Source organism: Carcharodon carcharias, chromosome 18 (assembly GCF_017639515.1).
Source record: "Carcharodon carcharias isolate sCarCar2 chromosome 18, sCarCar2.pri, whole genome shotgun sequence".
Lineage (NCBI taxonomy): Eukaryota > Metazoa > Chordata > Chondrichthyes > Lamniformes > Lamnidae > Carcharodon > Carcharodon carcharias.
In genome coordinates, this window is record NC_054484.1 from 62993617 (window position 1) to 63013436 (window position 19820).

Genomic DNA, 19820 nt, shown 5'->3' on the forward strand with positions numbered 1-19820 from the left:
ATCCAACCTTACGGTTGGCAGGCAGGCAAAAAGGCCAGGCAGCCTTTACATTTTTTAGGAAACCTCATTCAAGAGCGAGATGAGGTTTCCTAAAACCTTTACAACTTAAAAACTTTTTCTGAAAAATTAAAACATGTCTCATCTCATATGACATAGTCACATGAGGGAACATATTTTATTAAATTTTTATTGGACTTAGTGATTTTTTTCAAAAGCACTTCAATCTCCCTGAGGCAGCTGCATGCCTCAGGGAGATTGAAACGCTCTTTCGAACAGCGCTGGACACGACTCTCCCTCCTCCCCTCGCCCACACAGGTAGCGCGCTACTGCTGACGTATTATGCTGGACAGTCCTTAAATGGCCCGCCTGCCTAAAATTGCAGTGCGGAGCCGATCGTGGGCATGGTTGGCTCCACGACCACCCCCACCTGCTCCCTCTGATCCCGCCCGACGCGGGAAAAATTCAGGCCCATAAGTCTAACACTCACCTCCTACCTCATCCTTCATGATTTGTACAATGTATCAAGTGAGATGCTGGATGGTTGACCAGTTCAAATGTTATTTGTTTCACAAAGTGAGGCCCATTGTGTGCCAGCTCTCTGCAAGAGCAATTTAGCTATTCTCACTCCTCTGTCCTTTGCCTGTAGCCCTGCTTTTTTTTTCCCTTTAGATAATTATCCAATTGACTCCACCTCCGCCACACTCTTGGGTAGTGTATTCCGGATCCTAAACTGTGTCAAAAAAAATGCTTTTCCTCAGGTCACCTTTGGTTCTTTTGCCAAGTGCTTTATTTCAGTGTCCTCTGTTTCTCAACATTTCAGCCAATAGGAACAGTTTATCTACTGTGTCTAGACCCTTCATGTTTTTGAACATGCCTGTCAAATTTCCTTTCAATCCTCTCTTTAAGGAGAATTGCCCCAGATCTGCCAATCTAATCAAGTAACTGAAGTCTCTCATTCCTAGAACCATTCTAATGAATCTTTCCTGTACCCCTCTGAAATCCTCCCCACCTTTTCTCAAGTGCAGTGTCCAGAATTGGACACACTATTCCAGACTGAACCAGTGCTTTATACGAGCCCATCAAAATGTCATTGTCTTTGTACTATATGTCTCTGTTTCTAAAGCCCAGAATCCCTTATGCCTTTTTAACTCACTTTCGTAACCTGCCCTGCCACCTTCAACAAATTGTACACGTTTACCTCAGGACTTACTGTTCCTGCATCCAACCCCACCCCCCCCACTCCTTCAGAACTAAGCCATTTATTTTATATTGCCTCTCCTAATTCTTCCTACCAAAATGTATTACGACACACATCTCTGCATTTAGTTTCATTTGCTATATATCCACCCATTCCTCCAGCCTATCTGTGTCTTCTTGAAGCCTATCACAATTGTCCTCACAGTCCACAGTACTTCCAAGTTCCGAATCATCTGCAAATTTTGAAATTGTGCTCCATAGGTCATTCATATATATTAAGAAAAGCAATGGTTATTGCACTGCACCCAGGGAACACCAATGTATAACTCCCTCCTGTCTGTGTGAAACCAACTGCTCATCAGCACTCTCTGTTTTCTTCCACTCAGCTAACTTTGTATCCAATGAGAAAAAAATGCTTAATAAAAACAGGCCCATTTCCACAGTACAGAACCAAATAACTTGATAAGCTCGGAGCAGTTGCCATATTGAAGACAAAAAAGGCGAGGGAAACTGATAGTGGTACAAGTGTAATATCAAATGGACATCAGAATGTACAATTAGGAAGAATTTAAGGCAAACAGTAGAATTAATTATTTCTGGAGCTAGTGGAGAATTGAGTACCCATCTCATAAAACTATGAGCATGCCTAGGTAATCCACAGTCAAGCAATCGCAGCCACAACAAAGCACCATGGAAGAAGATTGGGGTCAATACTCAGCTAACCAATGAGCAAGAACTAAATGCAGCAGAGCAACAGGAGCTGTGGAAAGTCTCGTGTCAACACGACGAAGAACAAGCTCAGTACCCCAACAACAGGATGTATGAGAGCTGTATGAAAACCATACACAAACAATTTTATATAGCTGTGAATTTATGATTGTTTGAATTGTTCATATTGGAATGTTTGGACTGCTGAGGCTTTGGCGCTTGGTGTTGACGAAGTGCTATTGTGTAAATATTTAACTTTATCTGGGAAGGAATGTGTATCAATACAGATTGAAACATTTTCAGTAGTTTTAACTACAGGAAATTCTCAACCTAACCCTTGTGACTTAGACAATGTCACCATAATTGAGAGCTGAACTGTAGAATTCAGATGGACATGGGATGAAATTTAATGTTGATGATAGGGGTCTCGCTCACCGGCTGGAGAATCGAGCGGACCCTGCTTCACCTGTTTTGGAGAAGGCCCCACCAGATCAAGTATCCATCGGGCACTTAACTAGCTAGTGTCAGGCCTTCCCTGGGATTTAGGACCCTGGCGTCAGAAATCCCAACCCCTCCCCCACCCCACCCCGAGACTGCTGGCCAACCAGAGGCCGGCAGCTCTCCATTGCCTATCAGCACTACCAGGAACAGTGGCTGCACACACCAGGGACTTAGGATCCATGAGGGATCCTGGCCGCAGGTGAGTTAGGGTAGGATGGGGGTTACGGGGAGAGTGTTGCTGGCTGGTGGGGGAGGAAAGGGCAAGGGGGATGGCTCTCAGCAGGCCCCTCCCCCAACTTCCTGATACTAGGTCCCTCAATCAGGCACTGAGCACCTTTGAACTTAGGACCCTGTTGGAAGTCTTTTTGGGCTCCACGCGTGTCAACTCTTCCGCCCACTGATGGATAAATACCAGTGGCGACAAAATGAGATCTTAAGTTGCATTAATTTCTCACTTAAAGGCCCCAATTAGCATCCAGTAGGGAAAGCCACCTAGGAGCCTTCCCACTCAGACGCAATCAGTTGGAGGTAAGAAGGTGGCGGGTCCCCACCTGCACCCTCTCTCCCATTGAAATGCCTCCCACCTCCAAATGTACCATCAGGGTGGGGAGTTAGGGGGGAAACACTAAATTCTGCCCATGTCAATGAAAATCTTTGTTTACTTCTGAAATCTTTGTCTCAAAATACTAGTGTGTAATAACAAACATTACAAAGGCGTTGGTCGTGAATTATGAATCCCATTCATGGTTATGAAATGGTATTAAATACACCCACTGGCAGTGTAAGCCTAACGTTCAGATGAGTGCTGCTCATGATGTTTCAATTATAATTGTGCAATTCCAGCCAGAGTTTTGGATTTGCACTCTCCCTGACCCTTACTTAGATCTCAGAGTTGGGAAAATTAGCTTGCGGTGCTATTCCATAGTGTAGGTTTTATCTTCTTGGTGTTGAAGAATCAAAATATATAGCAACGGTCCTTTCCTAATTGATTGCTATTAAAAACAGATACAGATTGGATAGTTGTTTAATTCCTTCATCCCATCTTAAATGATTTATTTCCAACCAATTTTTCTTGTTTGAAAACACGAGAGCTATGTCCTAACTTCTTGTTATTACTGAGCAATGATGTCCCTGTTTGGACTATACAGACAGCTGGCAGCATGGGTCTTTGGGCTGTGTATTTATATTAAAAGAGTCATGTGTTGTTTCCCAAAGAGGCTGACACTATTAGAAACATCCTGGACCAAAACCCCAAATCCAGTTATGTGACTGTTAATCTGATATGGGATCACTGCTTATTAAAATAAGATAAGAGAAAAGCAAATCAAAATGTCCTTCCCTGCATGGAACCCTATTTGAAAAAGCATGTTCGTGCAACTTGCCAAACAGCTGACTGATACCACTGACACTGCACTGCCTACAACACAGTGTTCTCATTACTGCCTTGATTTTTCCACATTTCTTTCTTTAGTCAAGTTCTTCATTAAATAAGTATCACTTCTGTCACCTGCTGCTCATTTGTGAAATGATCTGAGCAAAATAAAATCTACAAAGAAACTACAGCAGCTCGATGTGCTAGAAAGCAGGACTGACTGGTACTTTTTTTTTATCATTGTCTGAAAGGTGGCAGCTAGCATGATTTGATTCGCTTTCAGTATGTGTTTTCTTTTTTAGCGCATTATTTCTCTCCATCTCCCATTTTTTTATTTTCTATTCTTTCGCCTTGTGCTCTCTGCACAAAGACTGTACTACTGACCTACATCCAGACTTTCATTGAACTAGCCATTGCCAAGAGTGAGAAAGCAAAGTCATGATGGCTACTGAGCCAATTTACCCAACCTACTTGCCTTTAGAAAAGTGGTTGCCTCTTCACTTAGGGTTTCCAAATAGAGCTGCCATCAGATTAGGAGCTCAGTAATCAAGAGGTTCAAGGTCACAAGACCTCGTCTTACTATTTCATGACACAATGGCATAGTACTTAAATGTGCTGAATCGCTGACCAATACCCTTACACTGATTTTAGAACAACGTATGTTTTTTTTAATTTTATTCCTGTTGCCCTTGTGATGGCTTCTTGTGACACTCATTATTTTTCAGCTGAAACTGGGCAAGAGACCTGCTTCTGGGTCTCTTCCAAATCAGCTCTAAAACTGACCACTGGGAGGTATACAGGCCTCAATCAGATCATTCCCCTGAGTTCTTCTCCTCCTCTGTAGGAATGTTTTTGTCCTTCAATCATGCCATAATTATATTCACATGAGGGATTGAGGGAAGGCATTAACAACATTTTACCCCTTCCAAGTTTAATTAATGGTATTGGTGAAAATGCTTCCTCACTTAGTTAATTTATACCAACATTCTGGCCTAGTTACAAGACATAAATCATTGCAGCCTTTCGCATGGACTTTCTTATCACTGTCCTCTGCTTATCTCTAAACTTTGTACAGTATTGCATGTCATTAGAGTCACCTCACCAGTGAATTCCTGAGCCGCTATTGTAATATAGCAAATGGCTGGCTATGTTGATGGCAAAAATATGCGTCCAGTTACCTTGGCCAAGCTCACCAAATCATCATGTATTCCAGTATTTAGAAGAACAAATCCCTCATTCTATTTTAATTACTTATCAAGCTCCCTATGCTGTGCACGGCTCCTGCACTGGGAGAGTGAGCTGCTGACTGGATTCGCTAGTGGAACTGTAGAACTAGAGTATTTCTCTTGGGTGTGACTAAATGTGATGTCATTTTTTTCTTCTGCAACATTTCTTCATCTTGCTCAGCCCTTAGGTCTTTCTGATTTCTCCATTGCCTCATTTACCCCTTATTATTTCGTTTTACTGAGAGTTTCTTTTTAGTAAGTGACAGCCCTGTAGTGATAGCAGCGAATTGGTCAGTTCACAGAGATGGAGGTGAAAGATTGCAAAGACAATACCAGAGAATTCCAAAGTTTGGATGTCCCTTTGCAGAAGGACATAGTTTAAGACATTTCAAAGATTCCAGTTAACATAACAGAGAAGAATACAGACAAACAGCAGTAGGGGGAGTGAATGAGAGGTTACATAAAACAATTAAAAAGACAATAATTAACAAAAACAGTATTAATAATGAAAGTGAGAAATTAAGCTGTAGAGATGATGAGAAATTGTAGTGGAGGCAGAAATAAGAAGCAGGATATCAGAGAAATTTAAATGGGAAAGCAATGATGGGAAACAGTGCGTCAAAGAAAGAAAGGAAAATAATGGAATAAACAGCCAAAAAAGCCATTGACAGCAAGTAGAGAAAGTTTGAAAGAAGAGCCATAGCAATGGGGAAACAAAGTTTAGAGTCGTGATGGAGTGGGTCAATGCCACATTTTATTTTTCTGTATGTTTGTTTATTTTTATCATCTAATTTGAAGTCACATCATTATTGTGTGACTTCCCAATAGCAGACATATATTTGTGAATTTGGCAAGATAATAAGATATTTCAAAAAATTTCAGATTTGATTATTTAATATTTTTGCAGCTAATATGGAAAGAGTGTGTAACAAGGGGCTATAAACAGATTTGCCTGAATTATGTATTGCAGTTCAACTGTGTATTGGGTAGTATCATCCATTGCCCAGCAGATGGGAGTATTTCCCTACCACTTGCTGACAAGTGGGTTGTTGCAGCACAAGCTATAAATTTATTCTGAAAACAATTTTTCCATATAAATGTAATCTTTATGTTTCTTTCTTTAGAACAAATAGAAACCACTGTGCATTCAAAAAAAAGAGGTCAGTATCTGGGCACTTTTCTCTGCCAAACAAGATATCCTTTCGGGAATGTTTAGAATCAAGTGTCCTTCATGCTATTTTAATGAGAGTACTGACTGTACAGATTGCACTTGGTGTCATGTTATTTATGTAAATGATAAGCAGTGTGACTGAACTTGCTACTTGAAATGGAAAATGCTGCTTTAAGACTGTCCCATTGAAATGTTTGAATCAACATCTCAGACCCCAGTGAAGAAAGAAATTGATTGAAAATCCCAGGAAGTAGACCTGTGTCCATGGAAACCGCAGTGCTTCAAATTTGGTGAAACTGGGTGGAAAGATTAGCAGTAGAGTGCATCAAAGGGCTTGTGCCTTTGAAGCATAAATACATTGCTTAAAGTTGGGATTGTTGTTCATTGACGTGTGGAGAGCAAAAGTGAATGTGCAGCAGCCCTCTAGGCACCTTGTATAGACGGCAGTTCCGATAAATTTAGTAAGCATTGAGGTTTTCTTTTAACTAGTCTGAACATATGACTGGTTTTGAATTCTTCTGTGCAGAAGGTGGCCAGGATCTGACTCCTGTGGATATTACGGCTTAAGCAGCTGCACTCCCATTGATTGTTACTCAATCGCATGCATCACTGACCAGCAGCAAATAATATTTCTGTGCTTTCAATGTTTGTTCAGCATCTTAAAATGTTCTTTTCGTTGAAATAAAACATCAGAAAGGCTGATTGAAAAATTTAACAGACCAAACCAATACTTGCACGTGTAAAAATTTAAGTTTCCTGGAAGGGGAGTGATGTGGAATTTGGATCACCGTCTTGTGGGTCTGCCCCCTAGGTCTGATAAGGTGCCAGTTCACAGGTTCAGGATGGAAGTGGCACATCGGGGAGTGTGAGAGATTGCTCTGGCTGCCTGCCTGCCTCTATTCCACGGTGTTGTCATTGCCCGAGTGACCCTGGAGAAGGAGGCAAACTGTGTTCACTTATTATACTTGAGGCTTCTCCTGTGACCAGTGGGTATAGAAGGGAAGGAGTGTCTTATAGACCCACAAAATGGCATTATGATTTTGTTTCATAAGTTTCTTTTTTTAGTTCTGTTGAAATTGGTTTTCATGTTTTCATTTCTTTGTTGGTTGTGCCTCTAAAACACAGGAGAATGTGCAAACCAGTGTGATCTCTATGTGACAATTAAAAATTGCAGCAGGTTGGCTAAAAGCCAAACCACTAGGCCAATTAATTGGATTCGGGAGCTTCAATGCTGTCCAGTTTATTTGATTTATTTTTGTGCTGTAAGTTTCTGCATTTAATTTGCCTTTAAAGTCTAATCATATGTGAATGATGTGATTGACTGTTCATGTGCATAATATGAAACAATATTTTGAGATTGGCCAAGGGAAAATGCTTCATCTCCAACTTTTGGAGCCTGCTTTACTTTCTCTTTACAAACACCAGCTGGTTTATTCTATATTTTCTGTTTTTGTTAACATTTAGGGGTTAATTTGCCCCAGGATTGCACTGGCTAATATCTTAAAGTAAAATACGTCTGTGCAGCATTTTAATGTAGTCATTGAATCAATGTTTAAAATCAATGGGCTCACCACATGTTAACTAGTGCATTACTAGAGAAAAGTAAAAACCTCGGAGTGTAAAGACTCAGAATCCTCGATGCATTTTACGGGCACTTCAATCAATGGGAATAAACTCACATTCCGTTTAGAATATACATCTACCGGTATACAATTGTCTAGGCTGCTTGTGCCGCACCCTGTATTACAGGCAACTTCCACATCACCAGCAGTTTCAGATCTGTACAGCTGTTTGGAAACTGTGAGTTGTACCTTTTATTTCTGAACACTGCACCTTCCCTCGTGGCTCAAAGTTGTTGGTCTGGATGAATGCACTGAATGCTGAAGCCATCTTATGGCCAAGTTGGGAGCGATTTACATTATTTCTTCAGCTCAGCAGAAACCAGCTCTCAAGGTGAGCTGCTGTCATTTCATTTATCTTGCAATGTTAGTGCCAACGCTGGAGACTTTCAGGTGGCAATGCTATATGGTTAACGCAACACTAAACACTGCATTAATAAATTCCTGGAATGTCTGACTGACCAATTACACTTGTGCTAAACTTAACCTACTGGGTTACTATGGTATACTATAGAACAATGAGAAATTGTCATGAGTTTTGCATGTGGTAAGTTGGTATATGTGTATCATATTTCGTCTTCTTTTATTTTTAATGCGAGAGGGGTGATGCAGTGTGACATTGTAAAAACGCACTTCGCCTGGGATTAGTGGGATCCAGATTGTGTCTGTCATTAGCTATAGAGTAAGTTGCTAATCTCATTCAAGTTACCTTCTTCCTTTTGATTTCTCTGCCCGAAGGCAGATCCCACCCACAATGCCATGACCTCCAAAACGGGCAGGGCAAGGAGGCATGTCCCAAATCCGCTTCAGCCAGAATGGGGATAAGACCAGGTGCTGTTGGCACCTGATCCACACCTGCCATCCAGCCAACTGAGCCAACCAGCCCCACAAGGAGTCTGAGTTGCTGTGGCAAAATGCACTTTACATGCATGTTGTAGCCTGGAGCTATGGCTAGTGATGATAGAGGCTTCAATTTCTTTCCATAACTCTTACCGCCTGCCATTAATGTATTTTAGAAGGATTTACAAGTTGATACATTGGCCACATTATGAATTACCTTCCTTGGTTTTCAAGCCTTGGATAGGAACTTGAACCCAGAGCTTCTGGCTCAAAGGCAAGGACACTACCCACAGCACCACAAGACCACCACAAGCCACCTAGTGCAGCAAAAATGAGTAGACAAGTTGCACTGCGTTGTTATCTTTCAGTGTGCTTCATAGCAGCTAGTTGCAGAATAGGGTGAACAAAGGCCCAAGAACATGTCAGCCATCTGGGAATGCTGCATAGTGCAGGGGACTAAAGAGGACAGGAACTATTTGTCCAGTATTAGACATGATTAATATTAACTTCATTTTCTTAAGGTTTGAATTAAGCAGTAACATTTTTGCCTTATTTGTGGTGGAGCTTTCTGTGGAATATTTTTAATACAAATGGTCTAAACTTCTGTTCTCCAGGGTGTTATAACTGGGGTGGGGTAGGGGGGGTTTGGGGAGTACCTCAAAGATGAACTGATGCACTGGATGACAGCCCACCAACGCCCCCCCCCCCCCCCCCCCCCCCCAACACCACCAGAAGTCCCCATGTAAGTATTGCATGGCAAATGCCCAGGAAGTTCAAATTTCTGTTGGGCATTGTCCTGCAAAGGGAGCCATCAAAAACTACATTATAAATAACAAACTTCGGATGGTTCCAACTGTCTTATAGTAATAGTTACCCAGAAAAAGTTGGAGAAATAAAACCACTTCTAACTTCTGGACAACTATAGAACTGACCTCCCCCCAGCCCCCCATAGGGTTCCCCCCTACCCCTTGACCTCCCATGGCATCCTCCAACTCCCTGCCTCCGACTACCTCCCTGTCCCCCAATTACCCCACTCCCCAACTATCCCACCCCCCCCAACTAGCCTCCATCTACCCTCCCCCTAATTGCAGCATTCCCTGCCTACCCACTCAACCCCCGATTACACCATCCACCTGACTACCCCTCCCTCCCCTCAACTACCCACCTGACCCCCTGCTGACCACACCCTCACTGACTGTTTGACCCCCCCACTGACCAACCACCCCGACCATCTAATCACTCCAACCACCTAATCCCCCCACCCCCACTGACCACCTGACCCACCCTACCCCCACCCCCTCCATGTCCATCCCCCAATCCTACCCACTCACCTTATGCACTTACCTCATTCCTGGCTTCTCAAAGTGGCTGGAACCTGTAAACCTACGTGCTTTACAGCAGCTGGTGCCATAAAAAAGAGGGGAGTGGCTTCCTTATCTAGCTGCACATGAAGGGTAAAGAAACTCAATGTGCAAGCACTACATTTTATTCAAGTGATGGAACAGCTCTATGCCCAACCCCCTGATAGCTAGTGGTAGAAGTGGAGATGTAGTTGTAAGGAAGGTGATTCTCTTGAACAAAAACAGAATTACCTGGAAAAACTCAGCAGGTCTGGCAGCATCGGCGGAGAAGAAAAGAGTTGACGTTTCGAGTCCTCATGACCCTTCGACAGAACTTGAGTTCGAGTCCAGGAAAGAGCTGAAATATAAGCTGGTTTAAGGTGTGTGTGTGGGGGGCGGAGAGATAGAGAGACAGAGAGGTGGAGGGGGTTGGTGTGGTTGTAGGGACAAACAAGCAGTGATAGAAGCAGATCATTAAAAGATGTCAACAACAATAGTACAATAGAACACATAGGTGTTAAAGTTAAAGTTGGTGATATTATCTAAACGAATGTGCTAATTAAGAATGGATGGTAGGGCACTCAAGGTATAGCTCTAGTGGGTTTTTTTTTTATTTTTATTTTTTTTTACTTTTTTTTATTTTTTTTTTTATTTTTTTTTATATACTGGAAATAGGTGGGAAAAGGAAAATCTTTATAATTTATTGGGAAAAAAAAAGAAGGGGGAAACAGAAAGGGGGTGGGGATGGGGGAGGGAGCTCACGACCTAAAGTTGTTGAATTCAATATTCAGTCCGGAAGGCTGTAAAGTCCCTAGTCGGAAGATGAGGTGTTGTTCCTCCAGTTTGCGTTGGGCTTCACTGGAACAATGCAGCAAGCCAAGGACAGACATGTGGGCAAGAGAGCAGGGTGGAGTGTTAAAATGGCAAGCGACAGGGAGGTTTGGGTCATTCTTGCGGACAGACCGCAGGTGTTCTGCAAAGCGGTCGCCCAGTTTACGTTTGGTCTCTCCAGTGTAGAGGAGACCACATTGGGAACAACGAATGCAGTAGACTAAGTTGGGGGAAATGCAAGTGAAATGCTGCTTCACTTGAAAGGAGTGTTTGGGTCCTTGGACGGTGAGGAGAGAGGAAGTGAAGGGGCAGGTGTTGCATCTTTTGCGTGGGCATGGGGTTGTGCCATAGGAGGGGGTTGAGGAGTAGGGGGTGATGGAGGAGTTGACCAGGGTGTCCCGGAGGGAGCGATCCCTACGGAATGCCGATAAGGGGGGTGAAGGGAAGATGTGTTTGGTAGTGGCATCATGCTGGAGTTGGCGGAAATGGCGGAGGATGATCCTTTGAATGCGGAGGCTGGTGGGGTGATAAGTGAGGACAAGGGGGACCCTATCATGTTTCTGGGAGGGAGGAGAAGGAGTGAGGGCGGATGCGCGGGAGATGGGCCGGACACGGTTGAGGGCCCTGTCAACGACCGTGGGTGGAAAACCTCGGTTAAGGAAGAAGGAGGACATGTCAGAGGAACTGTTTTTGAATGTAGCATCATCGGAACAGATGCGACGGAGGCGAAGGAACTGAGAGAATGGGATGGAGTCCTTACAGGAAGTGGGGTGTGAGGAGCTGTAGTCGAGATAGCTGTGGGTGTCGGTGGGTTTGTAATGGATATTGGTGGACAGTCTATCACCAGAGATTGAGACAGAGAGGTCAAGGAAGGGAAGGGAAGTATCAGAGATGGACCACGTGAAAATGATGGAGGGGTGGAGATTGGAAGCAAAATTAATAAATTTTTCCAAGTCCTGACGAGAGCATGAAGCGGCACCGAAATAATCATCGATGTACCGGAGAAAGAGTTGTGGAAGGGGGCCGGAGTAGGACTGCAACAAGGAATGTTCCACATACCCCATAAAGAGACAGGCATAGCTGGGGCCCATGCGGGTACCCATAGCCACACCTTTTATTTGGAGGAAGTGAGAGGAGTTGAAGGAGAAATTGTTCAGCGTGAGCACAAGTTCAGCCAGACGGAGGAGAGTAGTGGTGGATGGGGATTGTTCGGGCCTCTGTTCGAGGAAGAAGCTAAGAGCCCTCAGACCATCCTGGTGGGGGATGGAGGTGTAGAGGGATTGGACGTCCATGGTGAAGAGGAAGCGGTAGGGGCCAGGGAACTGGAAATTGTTGATGCGACGTAAGGTGTCAGAGGAATCACGGATGTAGGTGGGAAGGGACTGGACAAGGGGAGAGAGAAGGGAGTCAAGATAACGAGAAATGAGTTCTGTGGGGCAGGAGCAAGCTGAGACGATCGGTCTACCGGGGCAGTTCTGTTTGTGGATTTTGGGTAGGAGATAGAAGCGGGCCGTCCGAGGTTGGGCGACTATCAGGTTGGAAGCTGTGGGAGGGAGATCCCCAGAGGAGATGAGGTCAGTGACAGTCCTGGAAACAGTGGCTTGATGTTCAGTGGTGGGGTCATGGTCCAGGGAGAGGTAGGAGGAAGTGTCTGCGAGTTGACGCTCAGCCTCCGCGTGGTAGAGGTCAGTGCGCCAGACAACAACAGCACCACCCTTGTCAGCGGGTTTGATGACAATGTCAGGGTTGGACCTGAGAGAATGGAGTGCAGTAAGTTCAGAGAGAGACAGGTTAGAATGGGTGAGAGGAGCAGAGAAATTGAGACGACTAATGTCGCGCCGACAGTTCTCAATGAAAAGATCGAGAGAAGGTAAGGATCCAGAGGGAGGGGTCCAGGTGGAGGGAGAATATTGAAGATGGGTAAAAGGATCCGTTGAACTGGGAGAGGACTCCTGCCCAAAGAAGTGAGCCCGGAGACGAAGACGGCGGAAGAAGAGTTCAGTATCATGCCGAGCCCGAAATTCATTGAGGTGAGGGCGTAAGGGTATGAAACTAAGTCCTTTGCTGAGCACTGAACGTTCAGCATCGGAGAGGGGAAGGTCAGGGGGTATAGTGAATACACGGCTGGGGTTGGGATTGGAAGAAAGGGTGGGGACGGAGGGACAGGCAGGGGTGGAGGGTCCTAGATGGGTGTTGGTGTCGATGAGTTGTTGTAGCTTGCGTTCCTTAGCACTTGAGAGAAAGAGAAAAAGTTTCTTGTTGAGGCGTCGGATGAGCCGAAGGATAAAATGAAACTGGGGGCACGCGCAGCTTTGAAAAAGGGTACGGCGGTGCTGCTGGAGGGAGAGGTCGAGTGTGTTCATATGGCGGCGCATGGCACTGAGAGTGGATTTCAGAATGTGACGGGAACAGCAGTCCGAGAAACGTTTTATGTCCCGGAGATACCTGTAATCCTGGGTGGGTTCGAAACATGAGGGGTGGAATTTCAGTTGAAATCCACGTGGGGTAAGTCGGAGACGGAGACAGTCACTGAGAAAGGAGATATGGCTGTGAAAGCAGGTTTTAGTAAACACCTTGTCAAACACTAGGAGAGAAATGGAAAGCAATGAAGGTGAACAAGGCAACAGAGAGATCCGGAAATCTTGTCGCAGAGAGGAACAGAACTTCTTCAAGGAGGTAGGCATTTCTTGAAGAGCAGTGGCAGTCAATTAAACACAGAGATAAAAACAAAAAAACTGTGGATGCTGGAAATCCAAAACAAAAACAGAATTACCTGGAAAAACTCAGCAGGTCTGGCAGCATCGGCGGAGAAGAAAAGAGTTGACGTTTCGAGTCCTCATGACCCTTCGACAGAACTTGAGTTCGAGTCCAGGAAAGAGCTGAAATATAAGCTGGTTTAAGGTGTGTGTGTGGGGGGCGGAGAGATAGAGAGACAGAGAGGTGGAGGGGGTTGGTTCTCTTTACTGTTCCTCATCACAGCTGAAAAGAGGTGAAGCCAAGTTTCAGGCCCAGATGACCATTGTTGATGCTGATTACACCCTGTGCTGCATAGAACTTCATGTGTCCTTGCAGCAGATTACACATTTCTGCACCTGGCTGTCTGCTGAGCGAGACCCTGTGAAATAGTTATTGCCAAATAAGTGAGACCAGAGCCTGCATTTACAATTGGTGATATCTTGGGTGCAACCAATCAGCGTACAAACGCTGGCAATCATTCTGGTATTCTTTCTTTAATGAAGTGACACTGACAGCGTAACATTTAATTGAATTAAAACAAAAAGTGTTGGAAATACTCAGCAGGTCAGGCAGTATCTGGGAAAAGAAACAGAGTTAAGTCGATGATTCTTTCATCAGAACAGAAGGAAGATAGGAATGTCAGAGGTTTTAAGTCAGTGGAAGAGGGAACTGCTGGAAGAACGAAAGGGAAAGTCTGTGATAGCCTGGAGGACAGGAGAAGTTAACTAACAAAAGATCTCATGATGCAAAAGCCACAGAGAATGGTAGTGGGTATAATGACGAAACAAAGGTTGTGTCTAGATGAGGCAAGAATGACTGCATAGCAGTCACCTGAATGCAGCATGAAGGGATAAAGAAAGAGAATGGAATAGAGTCCTTACAGGAATTGGGGTAAGAGGAAGTGTGGTCAATGTTACTGTACGAGCCAGTGGGCTTATTAGTGGATATTGGTTGATAGTCTACCCTGAGAAATGGAGACAGAGAAGTTGATGAAGGGAAGGAAAGATTCGAAGGTAGATCACGTGAATGTGAGGGAAGTGGTGAAAAATGGTAGCAAAGTTGATGAAATTTTCAGTTTCTAGTTCAGGGCAGGACCAGGAAGCGACACTGATACAGTCATCAACCTACTGGAAAAGGGGGAAACGGGGTGAGACAAGGTGATCTGAGTAGGATTGTAACAAAGGAAAGGTTCACCGTGGAATGTGGCCTTACATTTTTAAGCAGTTTGCTCTGTCCCAGTTCAAATTGCAAAATCTCCACTCAGTTGAAAGTTGAAAAATAATATATTCAAAATAAAGGGGCATAGCCTCATGACAATATAAATAAGGTGACCTCCAACTGACTTTACAAACTTTAGGAGCATCAGCCCTGGGAGTCAGGGGCAGGTAGACAAGAACATTTACACCAGGATCAAAGGCCTGTGGGTTTTCAACCCTCTGACATGTACTAAACATAATTTCCGTAGATTGTATGTATCTGTTTATCATACAGTACCAACACTTCTGAAGAAACAATCAGAGAACTTTATGTATTCAATGACAGTTATAAAGTTACACAAATGTTAATACTGCTGTATGTCACCTGCAGTCATGTAGTTTTCTGATACTGCCACAGTTCACAAATGAAGAAAGATGTCTTGGGTGAAGTACATCTGACCACACTGGAACTACAGCAAGTCAATAAATTAACATCAATACATTACCCTTCAGTCCAAGTTTGAACAAAAATGATATTTTATTGCACTTATAACTTGTACTCAGTTTTGATACAGATTAGTGATTTTTGCACCACTTATATTTAATCCTTAAACTGTGTCATGAAAAACCAGTTGCAGCCATGAATGACTTACATGCATAGTGAACTTTTTAAGGAAGACTTGAGTGTTTTTAAAGAAGAAAGCAAGGACACTGAGCAAAAGACATTTGATAATGTAAAGTGACCACTTCCTGGAAAATTCCTATGTGGATTATACTGACAGACCTGTCCTGAGAGAACATGGAATGTCACACCTGAAAAGCTATCATGGCCTTCTTCAAGTAGAAATACTTGAAAGGGAGATGGGAGAGATGCAAAAGACTGAACTTTAATCTGCTGTGGTTGCAGGGACAAAGACTGAATACCACATCTCAGCAGTCATCTAAAATCCATCTCCTGTTGATTTATATCTCAGAATGTGTAAAATGGTTGGAGATGAAAGAAAACTGACTCTGGGTGCAAAACATTTTTTTTTCCTGACAGGAATACACAGGAAAAACTGGGTTAAGAAGTTAGCTGCAGAGCAGTGTAGTGTGTGTTAGTGTGCTGGTGTGCTATATGTGTGACAGGAAGAAGACCACCAACTAGTCAGCCCTGCAGTTGCAGGCAAAGTCTCTGTCTCTCAGTTGCTGGAGGCAAGGCACAGCAGAAGCCACAATCAAGAAGGAAATAGGACAGCTTCTTCAGCTATCTTGCTATCCAAGTCTCTCCAAAGCAACTGCAAAACTGTCAAAGTCAGCTCCTCCAGAGGCACCCAACTTAACAGCCACAAATTTTTGCTATCCACGCCTCACGGACAAGTCAAAGATTGATTTGTATATCTTTTTTAACTTTTATTTGGACTCATAACTTCTCATTTCTGATCTGTGTGTATGTTTGATGCATTTTTTATTATTTTTCTCGGGTTTCTAGTAACTAATAAACTTACTCTTTCTTTGACTCAAGAGATCCTGGTTAAGTTGGCTGCTTCTAAAAAAATAAATACGTTTGGACTGGGAAAATGTATCCACGGGGGGAAAGGATCCTTTTTAAATTAACCTTGTTGAGACCAACTGAGGGGGTTGAATAAAGGAGGGGAGCCAGCTCATTCCTCCTCATCTGGGGGCATAACAAAATTATGGCTCCATTCGGGAAGTTAACAAACTGGGGGACCTTACCCGGGGACCGGTCGGAACAAATTAGGGGCTCGGTGATGGAATAGTTCCCATAGACAAAACAAAAGAATCAGAGTGGGGAAAATAAATTGTTTCTTTGGACCCAATTTTTTTAAAAACCACAAAAAGGTTATCTTGAGTCTGCCCTACTAGAATGTAAAAATGTCCACATTTGATGGCAGCATTTTTACAGTTGGAGGGGACTTTAGTTATGAAAATTTAACAGTTCTGTTCGTCAAAGAGTTAGAAGAGAGACTAAAATTGGAGCAGCAGAAATTAGAGTTTCAGGAAAGAGAAAGGGAATTAGAGAGAAGGGAAGAAGAGGAAGCTATCCAAAGAGAATGGAAGGAGTTTCAGGAAAGAGAAGGGGAATTAGAGAGAAGGGAAGAAGAGGAAGCTTTCCAAAGAGAAAGGAAGGAGATTCAGGGAAGAGAAAGGGAAAGGAAGGACACTTTCCAAAAAAGACTGCATGAATTGGAAAGGAAGATAAAGGCAACTGAGCAGGCAAAAGGATAGCACTTTTGAAAAGTCAGGAAAAATCACTTGAATCAAAAGGAGCTGGAGGAAACCAGCCGGGATCTGTCGGAACCCAGAATAGTTCAGAGGCCTTAAAGGGGGAAATAGAGCCTGTAAGGGTTGGAGTAGCGAGGCAAGGGTTACTTGCAATCACAGAGACCGGGAACATGCAGCCAAAGTTTGCAGAGGCAGAGAGCTGGAGAGTGTTCAGGGGCCCAGGAGGAGGCAATAGAACCAGTGAGGGTTGGAGCCGTTAAGCAACAGCTTCTTGTATTTAAAAAGGCCAAGGTTAGGTCTTTAGAGTTAACAAGGGTCCAGAAAAGACTGGTGGAATTTAAAGCAGGCAAAGAAGATGACCTGGAAATTGAGTTAGTAGGTACATTTTTTGCAGAATAGGGACCAGGGGAGTTCCAAGACAAGTAAGGAGACAGTGAGAGAGATGCCACACCCAGCTGCAGAGCTACTGGAAGTTAAAAGGGCCAAAGACAGGTGAGCAGTAGTACATAGAGACAAGGTAAAACCTGAGCAAGTTAAAAGGATCAAAACTAGACCAGCAGTAATAAAAGAGGTCCAAGAGGCATCTGTAAATGTTAAATAGGAGGATAGGAATAGACCAATGGTCTGTTTGGCTGACACCCGAAGAGCCACAAGAGAGTACGGCAGAAGTCGAACGTCCAATGGAGGCGGTAATGTCCTAGGAGATATGGAACAGTTTAGGGGGATGCAAATTTCCAAGACAATGGAGGGTGCTATTGTACCAACGTTCTGTTTGATAGATAGCTTTGTGGCAGATTTAAATAAATAACAGGGAAATTCCCAAATAGGCCAGGTGATGCCCCTAGCTGAGGAGCCGGAGGGCACAGCAGCCGAAGCTAGCCCAACCCCTGTGAACGAAAATATCCCCAAAGATACAGGACAGAACAGGGACTCAAAAAGGTCCCAAACCAGGCAGAATGTTTCAAAAAGAAAGAAACCTGCACCCCTGCAGTCTGAGCTGGTGGTCTGGCTAGCTCATATCATTTTCCAACTTTAGAGGGAGAACAGGGAATGTCCTAAGTAAACATGCAGATCACCTAGTTGATGTGCTGCAGGACAGTGCTGCAGGAGCTAAACCGCCACCTGAGGGCAGTAGTTTCCCAGAATACGTGAGACAGGTTAGGAGAAGGCCCCCTCCTAAAGCAAAAGAAGGAAGAGAGGAGAGTCGACGCTAAAGTAGGCAAAACTTATGCTTAAGCTCGAGTTACAAGCCTCTCCCACTATAGGAATTAGATTTGCACAGGAGAAAGGGAAGGTGACCCACCTCAAAGCAGGTGATCTGCAGTGTGGAGATCACAAGAAATAGCAGGGAAACTCATGCAGCAGTAAGCTCTGAAAAACCAGGTGAAACAAAACAAGATTTAGAGCTCAGTCAGAACAGTTGATAAAAATCTCACTAAAAGTGAAGTACTGGAACCAGAATCCCTACAGGAGATGAAAGTCAAAACACAGCCTACTTACCTCCTGGCAATTTGACCTGTAAAAGTGCTTGGTTAGAGCCAGTAAATTCATGGGTTACAGAGATAGGCAAAGAGTTAATCCTGACACGAGCAGCTCAGCCCAACAACCAACCAAATTTGTGAAAGACAGTATGAGGCTAGTGCCAGGGCGAAGCCTAGCCTATTCCAGAGCAGTTTGGCTGTTGTCAGCAATTTGGGAGCTCACAGTCAGGTAAAACACCCAAACCCTATTGATGATACTTAATCCAGTGTTACAACAAGGGACTGACACAGGGTTAACTGACCATAAAGACTACCACTAGAAACACAGCAATTTTGAAACATTGATACCAAATTAATCTGTAAATAAATGTAACCAACCACCTGAAAGGATAAAAAGAACCAATGCGGGCAAGTTATCCAGGGGCTAAAACAGTTTAGAGTCACCTGGGTATTGATCAAAGCTAAGAGAATGAATGAGAGTGTGTGTGTTTGTTAGTTTTATATTTTTTTCCCTTTTTGCAATGAAATGAGAATGAATCTCGTTTCATTCGTGATATGGGGACAATGTCATGAAAAGCCAATTGCAGCCACAAATTACTTATGGACGTATTGAACTTTTTAAGGAAAATTGTGTTTTTTTTAAAGAAATGCAAGCAAGGACACTGAGGAAAAGATGGTTGATAATGTACAGCGCCAACTCTCTAGAAAATTCCTATGTGGATTATATTGACTGACCTGTCCTGAGAGAACATGGAATGTCACACCTGAAAATGACATTCTTTAAGCAGAGAACTTGAAAGGGAGATAGGAAAGATACAAAAGACTGAACTTTAATCTCCTGTGGTTGCAAAGGCAAAGACTGATTACTGTGTTTCAGTTGATACCATCTCCTGTTGACTTATATCTCAAAATGTATGAAATGGTTGGAGATGAAGGAAAACCGGCTCTGGGTGCAAAACATTTTTTTTCCTTACAGGGATACATAGGGAAAACTAGGTTAAAAAGCTGGCTGCAGAACAGTGCAGTGTGTGCAAGCATGCTGGTGTGCTGTGTGTGTGACAGGAAGAAGACGACCAACTAGTCACCCTTGCAGTTGCAGGCAAAGTCTCCGTCTCTCTCTCTCTCTCTCTCTGTTGTTGGAAGCAAGGCTCAGCAGAAGCCGCAATCAAGGAAGAAGTAGGACAGCTTCTTCAGCTATCCTGCAGAACCAAGTGTCTCCAAATCCCCTGTGAAATTGCCAAAGTCAGCTCTACTGGAATCACCCAACTTAACGGCAGCAATGTTTCACCATCTATGCCTCACAGACAAGCCAAAGTCTGATTCGTATATAAAAGCAAAATACTCTGGATGCTAGAAATTTGAAATAAAAACAGAAA

At 43.6% G+C, this 19820-nt stretch overlaps 1 protein-coding gene across 1 annotated transcript in view; it reads left to right on the plus strand.

Annotated features, from left to right (window-relative positions):
- The window catches only part of LOC121290458 (limbic system associated membrane protein), a 911106-nt gene that overhangs the window by 859448 nt on the left and 31838 nt on the right, over window positions 1-19820 (plus strand). The gene's annotated exons all lie outside the window — the stretch shown is intronic.